Raw genomic sequence first — 22,832 nt, 5'->3', positions numbered from 1 at the left:
CACCGATTTGGATCACACCTGCTTTTGAAAAGCAAAAAAAAAAAAAAGACGTGTTTATTTCACACATATGCAATACCTAATCAATCGTTACTAACACTTTTCCTCCCATGTGTGGATGCACAACTCCCACGTTTCCCTCAACCCTCTCATACATGCATATGTATGAGAAAGAAAGGCACAGCTCTCCATTCTGTATATTCTGTGGTAGTAAGGCTGCACTTTGACACATGTCTGTTTGTACATACAATGGCATGTTTTAAGATGCACATAGCAAAGAGATAAAGTGTGTAACAGATGTTAAAACTTTACTATATCTTTCTCTGAGTTTCCGACGCCTTTGGTGCTCGAGGTTTCAGTCACATTTTATAGCGGGTGTCAGCATAGTATTTTAAACCTGCTAAACTGTAGTCTGCACAAACCTTAATTTTCTCTGACTTTCCGAGAGAATGCACACAGCTGCAGGTCCTAATTATTTATGTTTATTTATCTATTTCACTGTGTGTGCACCCTTCAGATCAGTGTCTAGAAAATAAAAATCCATCTGTGTGATGAACAAATTATAGATTCATGCTTTGGCGCTCGGCACAATTAGCTTTTTGTTTGTGAGCAGACAAATTTGATTTCCTAATTTGCTTGTTTCATTCATATGTGTAACTTTTTAATGTTAGGGCCTCCCTTGAATTGTTTAAAAGCTTTCAATGTGTACAAACACTTCTTTCATTTGTATTATAACTAGTATGACAGGATTGAAGATGTGTGTATGTATTTAATACCCACGTTTGCATTCAGATGAAAACAATGACAAAGGACCCAAGTCTGATTCAGGTATGGAACCTGACAGATACCTTGACACGTCCCTAACAAGGATCAGTAAATGAAGAGTTTGGTTCCAAAATGCTATATCCTCCATTTTAATGTGTTTTTTTTATAAATCATTTGTAAAAATGACTTGTCTTGTTTTTCCGATTAGTCCATTTTTGTTTTGAGTACAACGTCGGAAAATGGAAAAAATTACTCATTATCCATGTTTTTCATTTTGGTTTTACAAAATGGATATAGAAAAAGTGCATTGGTTTTAAATAGAAAAAATGAATGAACAAATTGTACATGGACCTTATTGATATTACCTGAAATAATTAAATAACATGACTTATTAATGTTTTTATAAATTTGAACCAAACTGTTCAAATGACTTCAGTATCTAAGCAATTCCCCTCAAAGCCAAATGACCTGAGTACTTAACCTAGCTAACCTAACCTACCGATACTCCTTAAAGGTACCATGTGTAATGTCCGCCAAAAAATCAATTCATACTCCACATTCCATTTTTTAATGACATCATCGCCCTTATTTCTTCTCATTCTTTTGATGCGTGTAGCTCATTTTTTTGGATATTTTTACCTCAATTCTTACACATGGCACCTTTAAAGCCAACACCTATGTTGTTCTGAAGTAAAAATGTTTTGGAAACTCTAGTTTTTTAATATGCCAGGGTGCTGGTATTGTCAGATGCCCTCTGGTAAATTACGATCACCTAAGGTAGTAATTTTGTGTTGCCTCTGGCCATAACACAGCTGATGCTTTCATTAGTTTCCAGTGAGCAGGAGGGAAGGCAGCGTATGCATCTGAATCTCTGGGTGCTTTTAGCAGCCTGCAGCCACAGGTAACACTCCCGTTTGGAACTCAATTAAAGTGGAGACTGTCAGACTGAGCTGGTCCTTATCTATGGCTGACACAGAGAGGCACACACACGCGTGCGCACAAACACACACTCACATTTGCAAACACACATGCCTGCACACATACACACAGTCGCAAACACACATGCTTGCACACACACGCGCGCGCACTCACAGTTGCAAACACACATGCCTGCACACATACACACAGTCGCAAACACACATGCTTGCACACACACACAAACACGCCTGTGATGGTACTTTTCCAAGAGATACACTGAGAACTACGCAGCTATGTGCCCGTATGAGCCCAGCCTTCACATCCAAAATGGAGAAAAACGGAAAGTGACCCTGAACCCACATGTCCAAGGAAAAGCTGCCAATAGCTGCCTGGCAGAGTGTCCCATCATTAATTATGCTAATTAGTGATAAATGGAGCATGGAAATGAGGCTTTAGTGGCTCCTCATGCCTCCCCCATGAAGTGACGTTGATTAACGAGCCTCGTCCCAGCTATGTCTTCCTTTACTGGTGGTCTATGGCTCCGTACATGCTGTGTTTGAGCTCAGCAGAGATCACAGAACAGCGTATTGTGTGTGCCTGTGTTTGTGTGTAACTGTGTGTGTGTGTATCTGTTCCTGTGTTTGTGTGTGTGTGTATCTGTCTGTGTGTGCATGTAGGTTTGTGTGTGTTTGAGTATGTGTGTGCCTGTAGGTGTGTGTGTTCTGTCCATACTGAGGCTCACGGTGCCTCCTCTGAGAAGCAGCAGCTGCAGTGCTATCTGGTGCCCATGACACAGAACGCTTTAGATAAACCACAGAACTTAGCATATTGAGGTTGGCTGGAATGGGGACTTGGAGAGAGGTTGGACAGCCTTGTTTTGCATACACTCTAATTATGGCCACACCACAGATCTGCCGTCCGTGGCCAAAGAATGCACAGTGCCTGGGCTGGAAATCCCCCAGCTACAGAACCCTGGAGTTAAGACACGGTTCTGGATAACTCGAGAACCCTTGAATTAAATCCATGGTTCTAGGGAAGCCTTGAGTTAAGCAATGTTCTAGAGGACTAGAAGCCCTATGTGTACAACGGAACAACGGTTCTAGAGAACAAAATAACATTTGAGTTAAGCAACGGTCCTAGAGAACAAGAGAACCTTTGAGTTAAGCCACGGTTCTAGAGAACTACAGAACCAATCCTGAGCACATCATATTTTCATATATGATACCTAGATGTAGGCTTGTATGACTAATACAGACTACAGGTGTGTTGAATTCTTGTTAAATTGCTACTGACGGTTAGATGGCAGGCTATCATATAATGGACTATTACACTAATGTTCTCGTGTGGCGCTTAAATTTAGCAAATTAGCTTGACTTATGGGAGTGTGTCTGTGTGGAACCTGACATATTGTATGTGATGCTATTAGTTTCAATTGGTGTTTCCACGACAGCATAGCAATTAATAAATTAAGCTTCCTACTGCTGCTGCCATGATATACTGCGAGGATATTCAGAGCACACACCCACGTGCACATGCAGGCACACACAGACAGACACACACACACACACACAAGCACACACACACACACACACACAGATAGATTGTAATGTATTACTCCATATCCTTCTACTCCACGAGGGAATCGGTAATGCAGCAGATCTGATCCCAATCGCCCACTGTGTGGTGTGATAGTGTACCTGTGCAGCCTGTGTGGTGTGATAGTGTACCTGTGCAGCCTGTGCAGCCTGTGCCAGCCCACCTCCCTCAGGCCTGTTCATTTTCCATAGATACACTTAGTTAATTACTACATCACACTGAGAGAGAGAGAGAGAGGGTCAGAAAGGCCCTTTTCCCACTTTAATCTTTGCAAAGTCAGAAAAGTTGTGCAAACACTGGAACATATTCACCTCTTTGATTATCATATTAATTAATCTTGCTTACTTAGTCGTGTAATTTAAACATTTGAAGGTTTCTCTCACAGAGTCAGTCACCTGATTTAATTAACCGAGGGAGAGAGAGGAGAGAAAGAAAGCAGGAGGGACAGAGAGGGAGGAGAGATAACGAGCGAGAGAGAGAGAGCATTTAACATGTAGAGGGATTCTGCGGTGATCTAACAGATTGTACAGCCCTTTATATAATTAGCACTGAGTGCTGTATCTATATGATGCATGGAGCAGAACTGCAAAAAGCCACTGTGTTATGGAGGACATTCGTTTACACTCAAACCCTCACCTGGACATTTTATCACACTCAAACCCTCACCTGAACATTCGTTCACACTCAAACCCTCACCTGCTTACACTCAAACCCTTACCTGAACATTCTATCACACTCAAACCCTCACCTGAACATTCTATCACACTCAAACCCTCACCTGCTTACACTCAAACCCTTACCTGAACATTCTATCACACTCAAACCCTCACCTGAACATTCTATCACACTCAAACCTTCACCTGCTTACACTCAAACCCTTACCTGAACATTCTATTACACTCAAACCCTCACCTGAACATTCGCTCACACTCAAACCCTCACCTGCTTACACTCAAACCCTTACCTGAACATTCTATCACACTCAAACCCTCACCTGAACATTCTATCACACTCAAACCCTCACCTGAACATTCTATCTCACTCAAACCCTCACCTGAGGATTCGCTCACACTCAAACCCTTACCTAGTGTCAGTCCCTCCAGGAATTTGCGATGGCAACAATTAACGCAAATTCAGCAAATCCCCGCAAATTCTGGGCGACCTCACAATTTTGTCCAAACACTGCAAATTTTTCGCACATTTGACCAATCCTCGTAGTTTCCCTGTAAAATTTCACCTACCACAACAGCCCCTCCCGTAGAATATTAAGCCAGATACCACACTTACTTCTGCAGACACCAGAGACTGCCCTATAACTTGTCCGTTCCTCTGTAGTTTTGATGACAAGGCTAACGTTAATGATCTGGGGCCGGTTCCTCGATAACGTTCACTCTTAGCGCACTAAGAAGACTCAAAAGATATATCTTACCAAAGTTGTTTATGTTCCTAAGTGTGATCCCCGAAGTGTCCCTTAGGAAGCTTCTTAACACGCTGCCTCTTACGTTCGACGTTACAAAGGCGCTGTCCCAAGTGAAGGTGCTGAATTAGTTGGCATCGATTGCCCAGGAATCAATATTTTTACTTCACGCGAAGGTGCATGACGGCGTTAAGAAAGACAGCACGTTCTATGCAAATGAAACATTACTCAAATTATTCCAATAACATTTATTTTAAGTTATCAGTAAAATATAAACTATTAACTAAATGACCAAATTGTCAGTAATATGTTCACACAATATGTCGTGACGGATAGACTAACCGGGTAGGCCTATCCCTCGCTAATCATCCACCCTCCTTATCCCGTTGTGCCACTTGTGCCGCTTCTTGACATGGGTTTAAAGGAACACTCCACCCATTTGCATTAGGCTTTGCATTGTTAGAAACCCAGTCATACTTTTGAATGGTCATGCAACACTCTCATTTCCCCCTGAGACGGGAGAAATCCGTATTTACCTCTTTACACTTCCTCCTACAATGATGCAAAAATTGTAATTTTGCGCCATTGTCCCACCCTTTCAACCCCGCCCATAGGGGGTTGGACCTAATGCGCTAACAGACTTATCACAGATCAGTGCCAGTGCTTTTGAATTCACTGGCAGAGAGCTGCAGAGACCTGCAGAAAACATGGCTGAAGGTACCAACTACGCAGACGGATGCAATATGGAGGACTGGGATTTTGAAGGAGGTATGGTAGAAACGGATGTTCGTGGCTATCTTTATGAGCCACAATATAGCGACGAGCAGCTGAGGGCTATGGAGGAACAGGAGGCGTCTGATGCTGCTGCCACAACAGCCGAGGCAGACGACCTGCCTGCCGCGGACGAGGAGCCCGCAATGGCTCGAGCTGGTGTGCCTGTGCTCTAACTGTGCGCCAATGGACACAGAACCAGAGTCTGTCTGCTGCCGAGAATTCCAGCGATGCCAATTTCTTCTGGACGAAATCACGGAATCGGAGGATGACACGGACGTGTGTGTTGTTGATCACCCGAGTTTCGCACCCCATTTGGATAGTGGCGTCCTGGAGACCTACTTTAGAATACCTAAGGTCAACTGGAAACGGCAGCCAAAGCCTACAGGGCCAAATGGACGTCTTTCTGTAAAGTAAGTTTATTTTCTTTGTTACTATGTCAAGGAGTAATCTTGCTAACACGCTAACGTGGCATGTTCATTGCACAAATAGCTTGCAGTTATGCTAGCTACTGTGGCACGCTAGGCTATAAGACCATCGCTCACTTTGTGCTCAATGTTTTGTCCAGATATTTTCTTCTAACAGCCTACCGGCACTTTCTTGAGTGGGTCCTACAAGGAGAGAGATTGGGCAGAGTTTGTCATGTCGTGTTACCTGCTTGTGTCGTGCTGGCTATCCGCCAGAAATACCCAGCTCCAGACGGCCAGTACTGCGGGCACCAAGAAGCGGAAGACACTCGAGGAGCTATAGTTTCATTGTTTGTATATAGTCATTCAACAGTTGTATTGTTTGTATATTATAGTTATTTAATTAAATGCTTAAAATTTACGTTGTTGTAGTTCTTTCTTAGCAGTGTTGCTCCAAGTGTATTCGAGTTATTGAACGACCAACATTTCAAAACTGGAACTACCTAGCTACTGTTGCCTCAGATGACAAAGATAACAGAATGGTGGTCATACCTATAATTTCTATAAATTATGAAGTATTACAAGTACACATTGCACATAAGCTTGTTGCATATCAGTTACCTTCTTCCAAGTTTATGATGCTAAACTTTGTTGAAGGCTGACAGGAGAGCACGAGTGACATTTTGTTTTTAATTCACAAAGAAAGAATTGTGTCATGAACATCAAAACACACAAACAAAATTATCCACACTATAAAAAAGAGGTATTGACCCTGTGATTGAGTATGTATAGTAAGGTGCTCAATGGCAGTGCAAACAGGTAAGGTAGTGCAAGGATAAGGTCAAAAGACCATATAAGACAAAGACATGGTAATATTACAAAATATTTGTGAGGAATGGGTTAATGTAGAGCTGACGACTCAGAAGCGGCTCTTGAATGATGATGTTGCAGCTTTCTTTGGCGGCTTTGGGACAGGGGCAATGTTAGGTGGCAAAGGAGGTTGTGGTTGGGTGAGTGAAGCGGTTGAGTCCTTGAATGTTATGTTTGGGTTGCGTCTGTTTTCTATGACCTTCTCAATTAGTGTCTGGATGAACTTGGTGGTATGAGGAGCGGAAACGAAAACAAAATGGTCTTCAACTGTTCCGGAACAGAAACGTTATTCTGAAATCCACAAAACCGGTTAATAACGTTTTTTTCCCGTTCTCTATATAACAGCCTAATAATTTGATTTCTGCAGTTTGAAAAAAAAAATAAAACGAATAAATGGACCTTTGGTCCAAATGTGTATATTTTGTCTTGCTGTTGTAATGTAACCTATCCGTCTGCCACTTCGGATCTTAGGCCAGCTTGTAGGTAGCGTAGGCTACTGAAACTGATTTGGAAATTGTTTGTAGCCTATGCGTAATAGCCTATTTTGCCTGTCCACGCCTTGTCGTTATAAAGTCGGGATTTGAAATGTTTGCGCAATTATAGCCTATTCTATGTAGAAGAGTTAAACGGGAAATTTGAGATAGACCTTGTCAGCAACAGACAGGTTCGTTTATAAACAGGGTTGGAATTATAGCGCAAGCCTTTGAAGATCTCAATATGGATAAAACTTAGGCTACAACCAGGTAAGGAGTTTAGCACGTATCCAGAAATATTTTTGATAAGAAATTATTTATAGGCATAGGTTAGGCCTACAGTAAGTCTGTAGGCTATGGGATGGATAGCCCATCTGAATGTTTTTGGATGCCGCCTGTGATTTATTATTTTTGGGCATAGCTATGGTATAGGCTAAATCAAGGGGAAATAATGAGTAGCCTACGTCTATTCTAAGGTAAAGTCCACAAAAATAGACTTGATAGGCCCGCCAAACACTGCCGGAACTTTAAGAATGAACGATATTTTGCGTTCCGAACCGGTTCAGGACCGATATGTTGGTGGCGGAACGAATGCAAGAACGAAAACGTTAAACATAGGCCTACCTGAACCGTTCGGAACGGAAAGTTTGAAAAATAATTTCGTTTTCAAGCCCTGGTCATGCGTGCAGTTGTTGAATTGCACATAACATGTCTGCATATTTATTTAGTCTTCTTTCTATCGAGTCTAGGCTAGCGCATGCATTATCATGGCCCTATAATTGTGCAAAGACAGGCAGGATTTCCGACGCTCCTTTTACAGTAAACCACTTCACAACACAACAAATGTTCAAATAACCCCCAGAGTTCAGTGTCCATCAGTCCCAACATTTAGAAACATAATCGAAAAGTCCAAGCGTGAATTGGGTGCGTTTTGATTTTGAGAGAGACTGGAGAAGGGACGTAGGTCTCACAGCAACTGCGATAACCTTGTTTCTTAAAGGCTACCTTACCTCCAAATATCCACATCTAATGAGGGTCGGCGACTATCCCAATACTATTTGCAATACCCTCGATATACATATTGTTGAAAAGCTTAGTTTATGGCCGTTCGTGTGAGTGCCATAACTTAATTTTGAAAATTTTACCAAAACGACTGGTTTCGCCTTGCAGGGTCACATTTAATTTGTTGTCTTATCTTTTTTTATTCAAAACAATTCGTAGGTATCCATACTCAAGTCTAATTACCACCCGGCACAAATAATCATTAGGCCTACCTCTGGTAGGTTAAATCCTATCTCTCTCTCCAAAATCTCTTCCTCTGAGATGCACACGCTATAGGCTATAATTTAGGCTATCCGACATTTCAAATATGAGACTCTAATCAACTTTTTTAGCTCTTAACCCGAAAACGGTGCTGGTGTGTGTGAGGCGCACTCTTGGACTCCTTGAGACGCGACTAACCTTTCGGTTTAAGTTCTTGTGCGTAGGCTATTATAGAATCCAATCCTGTTGTTGCCCCTGCTATTTATCAATGTAGCAAAGTATGCATTTTGATATAGCTGTGAACATGCTACTTATGGTTATTGTATTATTTAGAGTACGTAAAAACACACCTGTTGCTATGGTGGCTTGTTCTTGTGCCAAAATGTTCTCATTATGTTCCATGATGGCGAGGTAGGCCCTCTCCCTCATTCCCTCGTAGGAGAAGGCCTGGCATTTAGGGAGGTACTTCTGGAGAGCTCTGTGAAAGATCTGCTGTGTCCCCTCATTAGAAAGTCTCTGGTTTAGTGCAGCTAGCACTGCTAGTTCCAGAAGTTCCTGGCTGTTCGTCGACATCATCTGGCAAGGTAAATATCGACGGAATTGCGTGGATCTCTTCACTCCTAAGGGGTTGGGTTTGAAGTCTTCTGCCTTGAAATGACACCGTCAGATGTTTTAGTGCTTCAATGGCTGTGTCCTCTTCGAACTTCAGGTTATTGATAGCCCGTAGCCACTTTTTGCACTCCAACTCTTTGGGTAATCTATGAAAATTTACTCCGTGTATTTTCTGGCTGTGCTTGCTGAACATCACGGTACCATGCAAGTGCACACCGTTGATGTTCCAAAACAAGTAGCGTAGCGAAATACAGTTTCTGTTGTCTTTTATTTGGCATTTTGTAAAATCCCATTGATTTCTGTCATTGCACGTTGATATTACTGCGCCACCGTCTATGCTTAAGGTTCAAATACGAATCATACTTTGCGCCGATATATTTGCTTTTAATAGTCAACAAACTCCACTAACCACTCGGTGAGTTGCACAGTTTTGAAAACGAACGTTAAGGGTTGTTTTAGGACATGTTTGAGTAGCCTACTACAGTATGCCCATTGCCAGCCACCCTGAGAAGTGAAAAGGCGATTCAAAACGAGTCAGAAAAGTCGAGACAGGACCAATCATCAAAATTTCGGTGTCCACCACTCTAGTTCATCCAAAACAAACCAGAAAAGGGCCTTAAAGTGCTAAAAACCGGAATTTTCCTTTAAATGTTCTGATAATTTGTTTCGTTTCTACCTGTAATTCTTGCAATATTACTTTCACCTTAATTATACCAAAGCCCCATGCACTACATTCCGGTATAAGAATAGGCAAATACGTCTATCAAGTCAGATGCAGTGCTCAAAGTGGGCCGGTACTCACCGGTATGCACCAGCTCTTATACATTTTAGTCTTAAAGGTGCCCTGCACACAAAACCGTTTTTACTTGTATTTTTTTAAACATGTTAGGTCCATATGTGTTTGTGCTATGTCGTGAATGTGAAATTGAACAGCTAACTCCTCTGTCAGCTCTAGCCACTGAAAAGAAATAAGCGGAGAAATTAGGCCAATTGCAAAAGCTCTTCAGATTGACGTGGAATTGATGAGCTCATCACTATTCATGAGTTCGCCCAGTTGAGACCTTGCCCACAAAAATTTGTTTAGCTCTGTGACCGTTTTCGTAGGCCTATGCAAGGATGGCTGAATGTCAACGGACTTGTGCGCTATGCACAAATAGAACTTCAACAATGCATTTTGCCCAAGTACCCAGACTTGAGGATCAAATGGCTTCAGTTTATTTTTAACAATGCCACAGGCTTTGCAAAAAGGTTGCTGTTGAAGCCTGGAGCAGGCTACCATCGCAGTCTACGACCGTGCCTGTAAGTAAAACATAATTGTCAACTCAAGGAAGTGCTATGTTATACAGGTTTAATGAACTCGCTAGCCTAGCAGGTTTTATTTATGCACATTTGGACAATGCTAGTCGAGCTAAGTTCATGCCATGAAGCTCAAATTATGGACGAAACCTACTAGCTGTTAGCCAATCAGAGTCAAGCAGCTTAGCTCGTTGAATATTAATGAGAACTGGTGCAAATTGAGCTGAGTCTTCATGCAGGCTTTCAATACCACTCTAGAATGGCTTGAAACAAGGTGGCCAAGGCATGTTTTCCACAAAAAATGTTACAGAGTCCATAGATAGATAGATAGATATACTTTATGTATCCCTAGGGGAAATTCAAGAAATTAATTATAGAATGGTAGAACTTCAGACATTACCACAAAGTAATGAAATACGTGTGGCAGGGCATCTTTAAGCGTATCTGCACTTTTTCTTGCGTACTTGCAGATCTAAGTTGACGGTACTCCTTTCTATCATCCCTAAATGAGGTTCCGCGTGGCCTTGGTGGCTAATTAAATAAACTACATTTCCCAGGAGCGTGGCCCTACGTGACACTCACCTGTTCCCACAAACTGTAGCTTCTACTTGTGCAGCTTTCTATCGTTACGAGGCAGCAAAGAGGCTACAGAATCATCACTGCACGTTATCGCTAATTAAGCTGCTCTGACAGGAGGTAATGTTAGCGCATCTTAAAAAGTCTACCTAGAACTGTGAATCAAAACACTCCAACCCCGGTATAACTAACATGCTTAAAAACTATGTGTTAAGGGGAACACATCAAATTTGATGAAGCATTTGGGAACACACTGGATATACGTGAAAGCAGAGGAACATTAGATCAGGCCAGAGAGAGAGAGTTGCGGTTACATGTTGCCATTCCGACACGAGGTCATTAACAGTGGCGTAGCCAGGAATTTTCAACGGAGTGGACTTTTGCGAAGTAGGCCTAGGGTGGGCCTTTATTTTTTATTCCAATATGGGCAGTATAGGCCTACAGTAATCGTTCCAACTTTAAACAATACACAATTTCATCACAGCTCAGACGACTCATGGCAAAAAAACAATAAAAGGCTACATTGATAATAGCAGGGGCAACAGGATTGGATTCTATAATAGCCTAAACACAAGAACTTCAACCGAAAGGTTAGTCGCATCTCAAGGAGTCCAAGAGGGCGCCTCACACACACCAGCTCCGTTGAACAGTGTATTTTTCGTATTTAATTGCTAAATAAAATACAGAGTCACATTTGAAATGTCGGGTAGCCTAAATTATAGCCTATAGCGCCCCTCAGAGAAAGAGAGAGGATTTAACCTAGGTGATGATTATTTGTGTCTGGTGGTAATTAGACTTGAGTATGGATATCTGCGAATTGTTTTGAATAAAAAAAAGATAAGACAACAAATTAAATGTTACCCTGCAACTTCAATATATTGCACATCCAGTTTGAACACCCTGATGGACACTGAACTCTGGGGTTATTTGAACGTTCACTGAAGTGGTTTAGGCAACTGGAGCGCAAGGCGCCCGTCTTTGCGCAATGTTGATTGACGGCCATTAATTAATTAATATAGGTGGCCTGCACAGAGTTTGTTTGATGCATGGAGTTTCCGACCGTTTTCCCTGGGGACCTTAGAGAATAAAATGAGGAGAGCGATCTGTGTTTTACATAATATGTAACATTTATTCACATGGCCAGTTCAAAATCACGTATGGTTTTGACTGAAATGTGTGCCAATATTAATTATTGGGAAAAACATTGTTTGGAGTGGATGGCGGGTGGATTGTTGATGTAGGTGCAGATGACATGACTACAGCTCTTCCATGCATCTAGGATGTTGGAATTTCATAGGATACAGGAACTGCAGAGATAAATTGAAAATGAGGAATAGCGGTACTTGAAAAAAATAGTAGTAGGGGCATGTCTAAATAGAGGCATGTCGTAATAACGGTATGTCGTAAGAGAGGGTTGTCGTAATAACGGGATGTCGTAATAAAGGGTGAACCCCGAGAGTTGCGACAACTCCATTGACGCTAATGTTCCATTTTTTTCAACAATGGTGGCTAAGTTCCCGGAAGTTAACAATTTATAATAGCAGCAGTGCAGTTACAGCAGTATAGACTGTTTGTAGCCAACATTTCAGACTCCGATTTACATTATTGGCCCATCCGAATAATAATAGTAGACTAACAACAGTAAGTAGTAAAGTAATAGTATTAACTAGATGTACCGCAGAGCGGTACAAAATATGACCGCCGCCCAGTCCAGCACATTTTTTCCACAAAAAGAAATCACGCTGAAAGGCCTATATGATTCTAACTGTCTCACTAAATTGCATTATCCACACACAATTCTCACTGGTATCTGCTAGACAACAAGTTCCAAAACATGATTAGTTCATAGATTTCACATGTAAAATTCATTTTATACAACCCCACCTCCATCTTGCCTGTTCATAATTCTGAGAAATTCTTGATTGTTTGTGTTATGTTTATGTTATGTGTGTGAGTGTGTGTGTGCGTGCCTGCGTATGTGCCTGTGCATGCAAGCGTACATATGTCTACTGTGAGAGTATGTGTCATACGTATGATTACTGTGAATGTATGTGTGTTTGTGTGTGTATCTGTTTGTGCACATGTGTGCACATGAAATGGGTTAACATGAGCGCTGGAGGCAAACATACGGAAAAAAATGGTCATCCTAGGCTCTACAGTTTTCAAGATATTCACAGAGAACTGTGTCTGCCCTACCCTCCTTTCGGGGGGTCCAGTCCAGCGGGGGGGCTACAGATCAAAACGAAAAATGACGGTTCCATGCTATCCATGTGGGGGTACATGCCCACCAAGTTTTGTGTACCCCGGTCTTTCAGTGTCCCAGGGAATCCTTGTTGGTGTACGTCACTAAATGTACACATAAATTATTTTATTGTAAGGCCCCCCATGAACGAAAGTAGACAAAACTTGACATGCATTCGGAGGGTGTCATAATGATCCTACACTTTTAATTTCGTGCAGTTTTGACCTTGTCAGCCAGAGATATTGTGATGAAAACACCTAATTTTTTGCTTTTTAATTTTTAACTAGGAGGCGCTATACAAGAAATAAGTGGTAATGGGATGGGTTGACATGCCCCCTTAAGACCAACATACATAAAAAAAGATGGACCTCCTAGGCCCTACGGTTCTCGAGATATTCACAGAAAACTGTCTCCGGCCACCTACAGGCCAGTTGGTGTATAGTAAGATAAATTAATTTATTGTGTGGCCCCCCATGAACGGAATTCCACAAAACTTGGCATGCATACAGAGGGTGTCATAATGATCCTACACTTCCAATTTCGTGCAGTTTTGACTATGTTAGGTCACAGATACCTTCAATTACAACACCTCATTTTTACTTTTTTGTGTTTAACTAGGTGGCGCTATACATGAAATGAGTGGTTATGGAATGGGTTGACATGGCCCCTTGAGATCAACATACAAAAAAAAATGGTCCTCCTAAACCCTACAGTTTTCGAGATATTCACAGAAAACTGTGTCTGCCCTACCCTCCTTTCGGGGGGTCCAGTCCAGCGGGGGGGCTACAGATCAAAACGATGGTTCCATGCTATCCATGTGGGATTGCATGCCCACCAAGTTTCGTGTACCCCGGTCTTTCAGTGTCCCGGGAATCATTGACGGAAATTTGGGCATGCGAAAAAGAAAAATCTGACTAAACCTATATGGCCGCCGCTTCGCTGCGCGGCGGTCATAATAACCTAATTATAATAATAAACTATTTATGTATCGACTATGAGCTTTTCTGATGCTTAGTTTTTATCAGTTCCTTATCAAATAAATTAAAAGGCTAAAGCCCAATAAATGTGCCACACATAATAACCTAATATAAGATAAACCTTGCCTTTACCATTTCAATTAGGCAGCACTAGGCAACACCACAAACAAGCAGTCATTAAGTTTTTGCGTTTGTAGCCTACAACTTTATGACGTGACGTGTCTTGGGCATTTAGCTTTACCATCATGTCAACATAGTTGTAACGTTAAGCACAATGCTCATCTAGGCTATGGATTTAAGTGGCTTATTTTAAAAAGGGCAGCAAAAGTGGGATAAAGTGCAACTGCTTCCCCAAAACAATTCCTCCATAACTGTGGATTTAATCGTTTGATATGTGGATAACTTTCAGTGGACTAAACACATAAAAGGTAAGATTTTGTTATCACAAAGCTAGCTGGTTCGTTAAATATGGCGAAGCATATTTACAGCCAACTTTGTACTTGCAGCAGTGACGCTGAGTTTGTTGTTAACATTGTTGGTAACGTAAACATTTCTTCAGGAGCAGGACTGTTTTTTTATTTTGCATTCATTTTCATTGGCAAAAGCTAGCCTAATATGCATGAAAACCTATATTTGAGGGAGCTGCAGCTGTTAGCATCAGCACGGTCATATTAACACAGCAGGGCACACTAACCCAGTGATGAAGGATCGTGTAAAATCCCCATCCCCAGAAAAAAAGGGTTAAACCAAGCTTGCGCTGATATGATGATCACTGATTAAATTGCTATTCTGACACGATACACAACCATTCCCAGGTGCTCACCTGTCTGAATCTCAAGCTCTTAAGCCTAGCATCTTAATGCTGTTCACATCACGGTGAGATGATTGACTAATTGAGGTTACGGGGACGCTGGCGAGACACGCCGCTCCGTCTGGCATCATGTTTTTGTTTGTTTGTATGTAATGTTCGTAATTTTATGCAATGCCATGTTCACTTTTTGTATTGATTTGTGTAGTTAAATGTATTCTCTCTTTATTTACGTTATTTTTGATAGTTTTCGTGTTATTCTTAGTCCCTGTTAAAGTTACTGCTTCCAAGTCGGCTGATGTCGTTAAAGGAATTATGAGTAAAATGCACTTTAGATCAATTTACGGATGATTGGGAGTACACACGTTGAGTTGACATCAAAATCATGTCATTCGGATGTGTTTTGAGAAAGTTCGATTTTACCGTTTTTAAGTCAAAACTCGTTAGCGTGGCAGTGAGAAGGGCATATTATTTCGCCGCTACAAAACGCTATTTTTTTCCGTAGGAGTCTATTGCCAAGTATGGGAGTAACACGCTCTGGAAATTCACAATTTTGTCGCCGTTTAAAAAAAAAAAAACATAGTCCAGTATTTCTTTTGAAATTGAAATGAAGTTGTACGGACTGGACTATGTTTTTTTTTTTTTTTTTAAACGGCGACGAAATTGTGAATTTCGGCAATCGACTCCTACGGACTTTCCCCCAAAGATGGCAACATTTCCGGAAAGGTACTGGCTTGATGAAATTCATTCTGGACTCTCTACCCGACCACATAAAGCCCTCGGGATACTTCGGTTTGGCTTTAGGGACCCTGTACTCACTACCACGTAAGTGTAATGTAATGTTGTTTGGAACTGTAGAAGAGGTATAATAGCGTTTTGTAGCGGCGAAATAATATGCCCTTCTCACTTCCACGCTAACAAGTTTTGACTAAAAACGGTAAAATCGAACTTTCTCAAAACACATCTGAATGACATGATTTTGATGTCAACTCAACGTATGTACTCCCAATCATCCGTAAATTAATCTAAAGTGCATTTTACTCCGGATAATTCCTTTAACGTTGGTCCATTGGGAGCTTGCTATGGCTAACGTTTTTTGCCCTGGACTGACGTCCTTCCAGCCATCCATCCATCCATCCGTGAGCGGTGCTGCACTTCACTGTCTGGTCGAGGAGATATCTCGGGACAGCTGGACCTAGATGCTACTCTGCGAAAGCTGCTGCAGACCTGTGAGCTGCCATCTGCCTTGCCTGGAGTCTGGATTGTGCAGACTAGCTTCTAGCTGCTAACGTTTGAAACTATGTTAAAGAACTGCAATCTCTCGGAGCATTAAACTGTCGCTGTCATAAGTCCACCGAGTTGCTGATCTGCAAGATCGCCCACGACTTCAGACGGTTATGCCAGAGAGGGTTAAAGTGGAGCATCAATGATCTTTGATTATGCTTCCAGTGATCTAGACTGCAGTCTAACTGTTACAAGTAGGGCATACTAACGTCACTTATTACACGGCTCTTCACAAGACAAGTAGAACGCTCCATTGGCTTGAATTGGCTCTTCTGTACTCAAGCACCGGCTTGAGTACAGAAAGCACCTATAAAAATATTAAATCTTTAAGCAAACATCACTAAACGGCACAAACACGTTTAAACTGAGAGTTATCTGTGTGTCAAGGAGGTTAAGGGTTAAGTTGCATCTGAATTTATTCTCACATGAATGCACATTCCCTACAATGGCCGTGGGAAAAGTTTTAACAAGTAATGTGTACCATTTGGTTATGTTACACTGACGATATAGCAGTTAGCAACCTAATAATGCTACCAGATTTTGTCTTATCCCATTATCAACCATTATTTCAACCATTGGTTTGGGCATTTTGTTCCCTTTATTTTCTTCTCGGAGTAGGCCTACACCAGAATGCTTTATTTACAGAATAAAATCCCCAAATTGTCTTCTGGGTGATGCCCCCAGACAGGGGTTTACTTTACTATGTAACCTTTTTCAGTTCTTCTCAATTTTTAGGTCTGTAAATAGGCCTAAGCAGTAAGCACACTGTGATTCATCACCAATATCTCTTAGTGTCTTTTATTCACTGAAAAAATTAAGAATACAATAGCCCTATTTGATGTCTCGATACCCGCTGATAGATTCGCTGATATCGATACACCATACGATACATGTGAATGATGAGTACCGGCACCTTTTTTTCTCCACTTCAAGCACTGGTCAGATGAAGAGTGATACAGTAACATTTAAGTTTGCACTTAGTTTAGCAAAAGGTAGTGGAATATGGGTTTCTTATAGATGTTGTTCATAGGCCCTTTTAATCTTCATACCTCTTGCTGTGGTTTTAAAAATGTTGGATAAATATGAATAAATTTATGACTGCCCAGAAGCTATAAAATGAAGTCCATTCCCCTATGAGATACTGAGAGATATTTATGTGTATATTTAAGTACATATATTACTGATATACTGTGTATGTATGTAACAGCTAACAGTCTGATTTGTGCTTTGCCTTTGGTCTATGCAGGAGTTAACAGTCAGTCAGCATACAATTTATATGCACTATAAACTACTGTTCTTTCCATATCCTGCTACCCCAAATGATTTGTCAAACTTGCTGCGTGAACTACAACTCTCACTGGACGTGGCTGAGCTCCAACAAAGAACCTGAATAAACATTCTTTGACATGTAAATTCTAGTTCCCATGTCAACGCGCTGTCCCCAGTACGTCTGCGCTCACACACACACACACACACACTGCTACCGTAGCACCGCACCCAGGTTGCTGAATTATGCATTGCATCACATGGTTAGCCTCCCAGATGCCAGGACGCTAATTGGAAAAATTCCCCGCTTTTGTTTACAAGAGGGGAAAATTTGATTGATTGTTTGTTTTTGCTCTCATTAAAATGTATATGGCAAATCTCCAAATTTTTGGAGTTGAAAAATTAAGAGCCAAAACAAAAAGGAAACTTTGGCTCCCGTAAGTCTGTTTGTTCTTAATAGTGTGAAACCGCCGCTGTGATTATGGTGAGGGACTTGCATTAACTTCAAACCTCCAGGAGACTTGACCATTAAGCTGTGGGGTGGAGGGGCATCACCCACCCCCAAGCAAAAAAGAAACATTCTTAAAAAGTTGTGAGAACCAGTGGCATAATCCATAACAACATGCAAATACGCTTCTAAACTTAGCAGGAGTAATTTATGGGGACACCTTATTCAGCAAAAAATCATGAATAATTCACCAACTCTCATAATTCACTAGCTCTCATAATTGGATTCTTCTTAAAGAATGCTAATCTTATTCTAAAGCCATGAGCCACACGGTGCCCTATTGGTGGAGGAAGCATGTGCAGTGTGGCGATCTCTCCGGCTGTGAATCCTCACAGAGACTTGTTTTCACATCCCTGCACGCCTCCTGGCTGTCGTGTGTTTGGAGGGCTTTGTGGCGAGCATCTCACACATCTACTCTTTATTCATACACCAAATGGGAGTTTAAAGAAGCACCGGTAATATGCATTTACGAAGCCCTGACATGACATTTCACTGCAGCACTCAAACACAGAGGGCCAAATATGTGGGTGTCTACCTGATGGGCAGAAGGTCTGGTGTGGGTTTATCAGGCCAACTCTAATGAACACGGCATTATCACTGAGTGAGGTTGAAGCATGGCCACTAGCCAATGTGTATGCCTGGTATATTGGATGGAGATGGCAGAACTAGAGCATTAGCCAATTCCTCCAGTCGCCCCATTGGGCCTGCAATCAGAGAAACCTTTACATCTAATTGTAACACATCCCGACATCTAGCCAAGGCAAGGATTTTTATAACACTGTGGTAGTGCATTCATATTTGATATACTGATGTTCCTAATAATATTTTAATCACCTCAGCAGGAACTTCACTCATAAAAATGTTATAGATAGATATAGATATTAAATAGTCATAGCTATAAACATTTTAATGATATTGTAATATAATTTTCATTAATTTCTTTCTCTCTCCCCCTTCAGACTCACAAGTGCACATACTCTCCAACCCCACCCATCCACACACACACATACTGTACACACACACACACATTTGGTCTTTGAATCTATATTATAGTATCTGGGAAGAAAATCTGCAAAGCATAAATGTGTATTTTTAGAAATTGGACCACATTCCTGTGATATAGATTTGGGAGCAGACCAGCATTACATTATCCACCTGGACACAACATGAGATGTCGGTTTAAAACAAACAAATGACGACCATCGCTGAGCGTGTGTGTTAAATGACGACCATCTCTGAGTGTGTGTTAAATTCCTTCACAGGGGGTCTTTCCTCTTTGTGACGCAGCTTTGGGGGGATACTAAAAGCCTTTCAGAGCACACACACACACACACACACACAGAGAGATACACAAACACACACACATACACATTCACTTACACAAACACACACACACACACACAACCCCACTGGAGAACACAAAACATGCTCAGCAACAGATCTAGCAGGAATGGACAGAAAACAGAGCATTTCTCATTTATACATTTGTTTATGAGTGTATATACATTTACAGAGTGTCTATTTACACCCCTGGTACGAATAGCCTTGGCCACACAGCTGAGCTATTCACACCTGTAACATAACAACAAAAAGACGTTGCACACGTGCACCAAAAAAATGGCGGACATTCGTTTTTTCGTCAGCAGAAAGTGAAGAATTCTGAAAGGTTTCGGCACTAATATCTGTTCAGATTAAGTTTTAGATTGAAAAGTTGTGTTTTATTTTCATAATCTTTGTTCAGTTAATACATACAACCATCAGTTTGTTGTTAGTTAACAGAAATTTTGTGATTATGACGCTCAGGCCTACGAACTATAAGTTTACCCACAAACACCATTTTCTTGTGGAAGAGGATAGTGGACACAGACATGGGATGACATGCGGGAGACTGGGGTTCGATTCCCATGTGATGCGTTTTGACAGAGTGAGTGTGCATGTGTACCAACGTCTCTGGAGAGAAGGCGCACAATTTGATCAAGAATTCGGTTCTCAAACGGAAGCCTTGATTGCAACAATTAGCTACTTCATGCACCAGGGTGTAAATAGCATACAGTACTATATACACCAGGGTACAAATAGCATCCACTTCTAACTATACATTGATGCAAGCAGCATACCTTATTCAGAGTGTCTATTACACAGCTGAGCTATGCACACTCTTTTACGTAACACCAAAAAAACATGTTGCTTGTTTTTTTTATTATTATCATATTGTGTGATCAATATGCCAGAATAAATCACAGGGGTGCAAATAGCATACACTGATATTTGTACCAGACGGGGTATTACTAGAGCACATTGCTGTGTGCACCGGGGTACGAATAGCATACATTGATATTTGTACCAGACGGGGTACTAATAGGACACATTGCTGTCTGCACCGGGGTACGAATAGAATTCACTTCTAATTGCACCAGGGTACAAATAGTTGTTGCTAATTGCTATTCACTGCTAATTGTACCAGGGGTGCAAATAGCCTTACCCATACATTTATCCATAGCATTGGGTTTACTCGCACAGTAAGAATCAAATTCTTTTTTTTTTTAAATAACACTAATGTCATCATCACTGACAATAATAAAAGACAGTCCCAGAGTCCAATACTGTGATGAACTGTGATGTGTTGCTCAGACTGTGACTTGCAGGTGGAGCTATTTCTGCTCATGTTGAATCATGGGGATTCGGTGTTGTTATTCAGGCACATGCTCTATTAAAAGGATGCTGTGTATTTTATCATGGCATTGCTTGTGTTTACCTGCCTTAATTTAGAGTTTCAGCTCTTTCAGTGCAAACCTGTACTATATCCTCTCTGCAGTAGCTGTAATGACACACACTATATTTAAAGTCTCCACAGGTCCATTTAAGAAGTCTCCAGATCTAGCTACATGAGTTGAAACTCATGTCACTCAAAGGTGTTTGTGTTCACCTTGTGGTGTACTGCGAAGTGGGCTGTTCAGGGTATCGTGCAGGGTAGAGACCTCTACACATAGGTGCCAACATGAAACAACCAGGGCTGTAGTGGAGGCTAAACGCAAGTAAACACAGTTTATCCACCTCTGAAATTTCAGAAATAGAGTTTATCCACCTCTTAATACAATGTATCCACCTCTCAAAAGAGTTTATTCACCAATTGCAACTTTTTAACATTCAAAAAACACTGTATTATCTACATTCACAATATGTACACTCATCAACACTGGAACCATTTAATACCACTGGTATTGTTATAAACATTGGACAACAACCTCCATCATCATCAAACATGTTCTGAATGCCTTTTTTAAAAATCTGATTTTTGTCAGTGCCGCTCAGTAAAGTCCATTGTTTAATGGAATGCTTGTCAGGTGAAAGTTTTGGCGTGGGCAGTGAGAGACCACAAAAGAGAGTGGGACAAAAGTGCCAGAAAGTGCCGGAGCACTTAAGTGCAGAGTTTCCGTTCCATAGGGAATGTTTAGTTTGAAGGGAACTGCACAGTTTATAGGGAGCAAAGCGACATACATCACTTCTCCAACTTAGCGTCTTTAATATGAGTCATTTTATACAACCAATATGTCAACATTTTAGAGTGCTGTGAAAATGCGGCCATTCATAACTGGAAATGCAGGTAAATCTAAAACACTTTAGGGTACCGGTAAGCATAGTGCACAGCGTGGGCCAATTTGCTATAGACTTTTTCACGGTCCATGTCACAGAAAAGGTGTGCACATCTTGGGGTCAGAAAGCTTTCCATCCCACTGAATTGTGTGTGTGTGTGAATTGACTGAAACATCAAGAAAAATGCTTACTTGTGCTACTTTTTTGCATGTATTCGCTGGGCTTGTCAATCAGATAGCCGTATATGTCGGGCTAATGAATCTCTGGCCACTGGCTAACGTTGTCTATCCATTCTGATATCAGTTCAGGATCAGGCAGACAATCGCCATTAGCTAGGACTAATTTAAGGTACAGTTTGCAGCCCTGAGTAACAATGACAGCTCAACATGCCGGTCTTTAGCTGCGCCATTTTTCATGCTGTGCGCACCCAACCTAGGCTCTGGATGATACAAACATTGAAGGAGTCTATTGTAAAGAGCCTTTGAAAATTGTATTTAACATTTAAGAATTGTATATTGTTTAAAGATTGAAACTCTGGATAGTGAGTGAGGTAGAAATGCCATCTGAGATGTTCTCCATGAAAACCCAGAGCCTCCTGTAACGGCTCCATTCTTGCAGAAGACACTGACCTGCGACGGATTCCTCCTCCACTCAGTCCGATACTGAGGGAAATGCATTGGCACTGATCCAGTCTCACTATGAATTCGTGTTCCCGGCGTTGGACCCCAATTTGGCAATGCGTTATGGATTGACTGACAGGCTCGGAGTAGCTTCTTGTGTACAGAGCAGTTTTTTTTTGAGTGACAGGCCCTGAGTTGATTCTCGTGTACAAAATGACCTGTCATATTATTTATTCAAGGCAATCAGCCGTATTCAACAGATGGTGTTGCCTAGAATGTTTCAGTCACAAAGGGTCACGCTCTGAAACAGATTAAGTGAAAACTGCATCAACAGAGTGTTTGTGTGTGTGTATGTTTGTGTGTGTGTGTGAGAGAGAGAGAGTTGTGTGTTCACACTACAGCTTACAGGGACTGTTGACCTCAGTAATGAAATAATGAGGGGGGTGGGGAGTTTGGCAAAACTTTAAATGTCTTTGACTGAAGGTTATGCTAATTAATCATGCTAGTCATTTCCTCCATCTGATCAAACCGGAGCAGGGTGCCACCATCTCCACATTATCAGTGCGGGCTGC

The sequence above is a fragment of the Alosa sapidissima genome, chromosome 13, assembly GCF_018492685.1.
Source record: "Alosa sapidissima isolate fAloSap1 chromosome 13, fAloSap1.pri, whole genome shotgun sequence".
In the NCBI taxonomy this organism is placed as follows: domain Eukaryota; kingdom Metazoa; phylum Chordata; class Actinopteri; order Clupeiformes; family Clupeidae; genus Alosa; species Alosa sapidissima.
Note: the sequence above shows the minus strand (reverse complement) of the source record.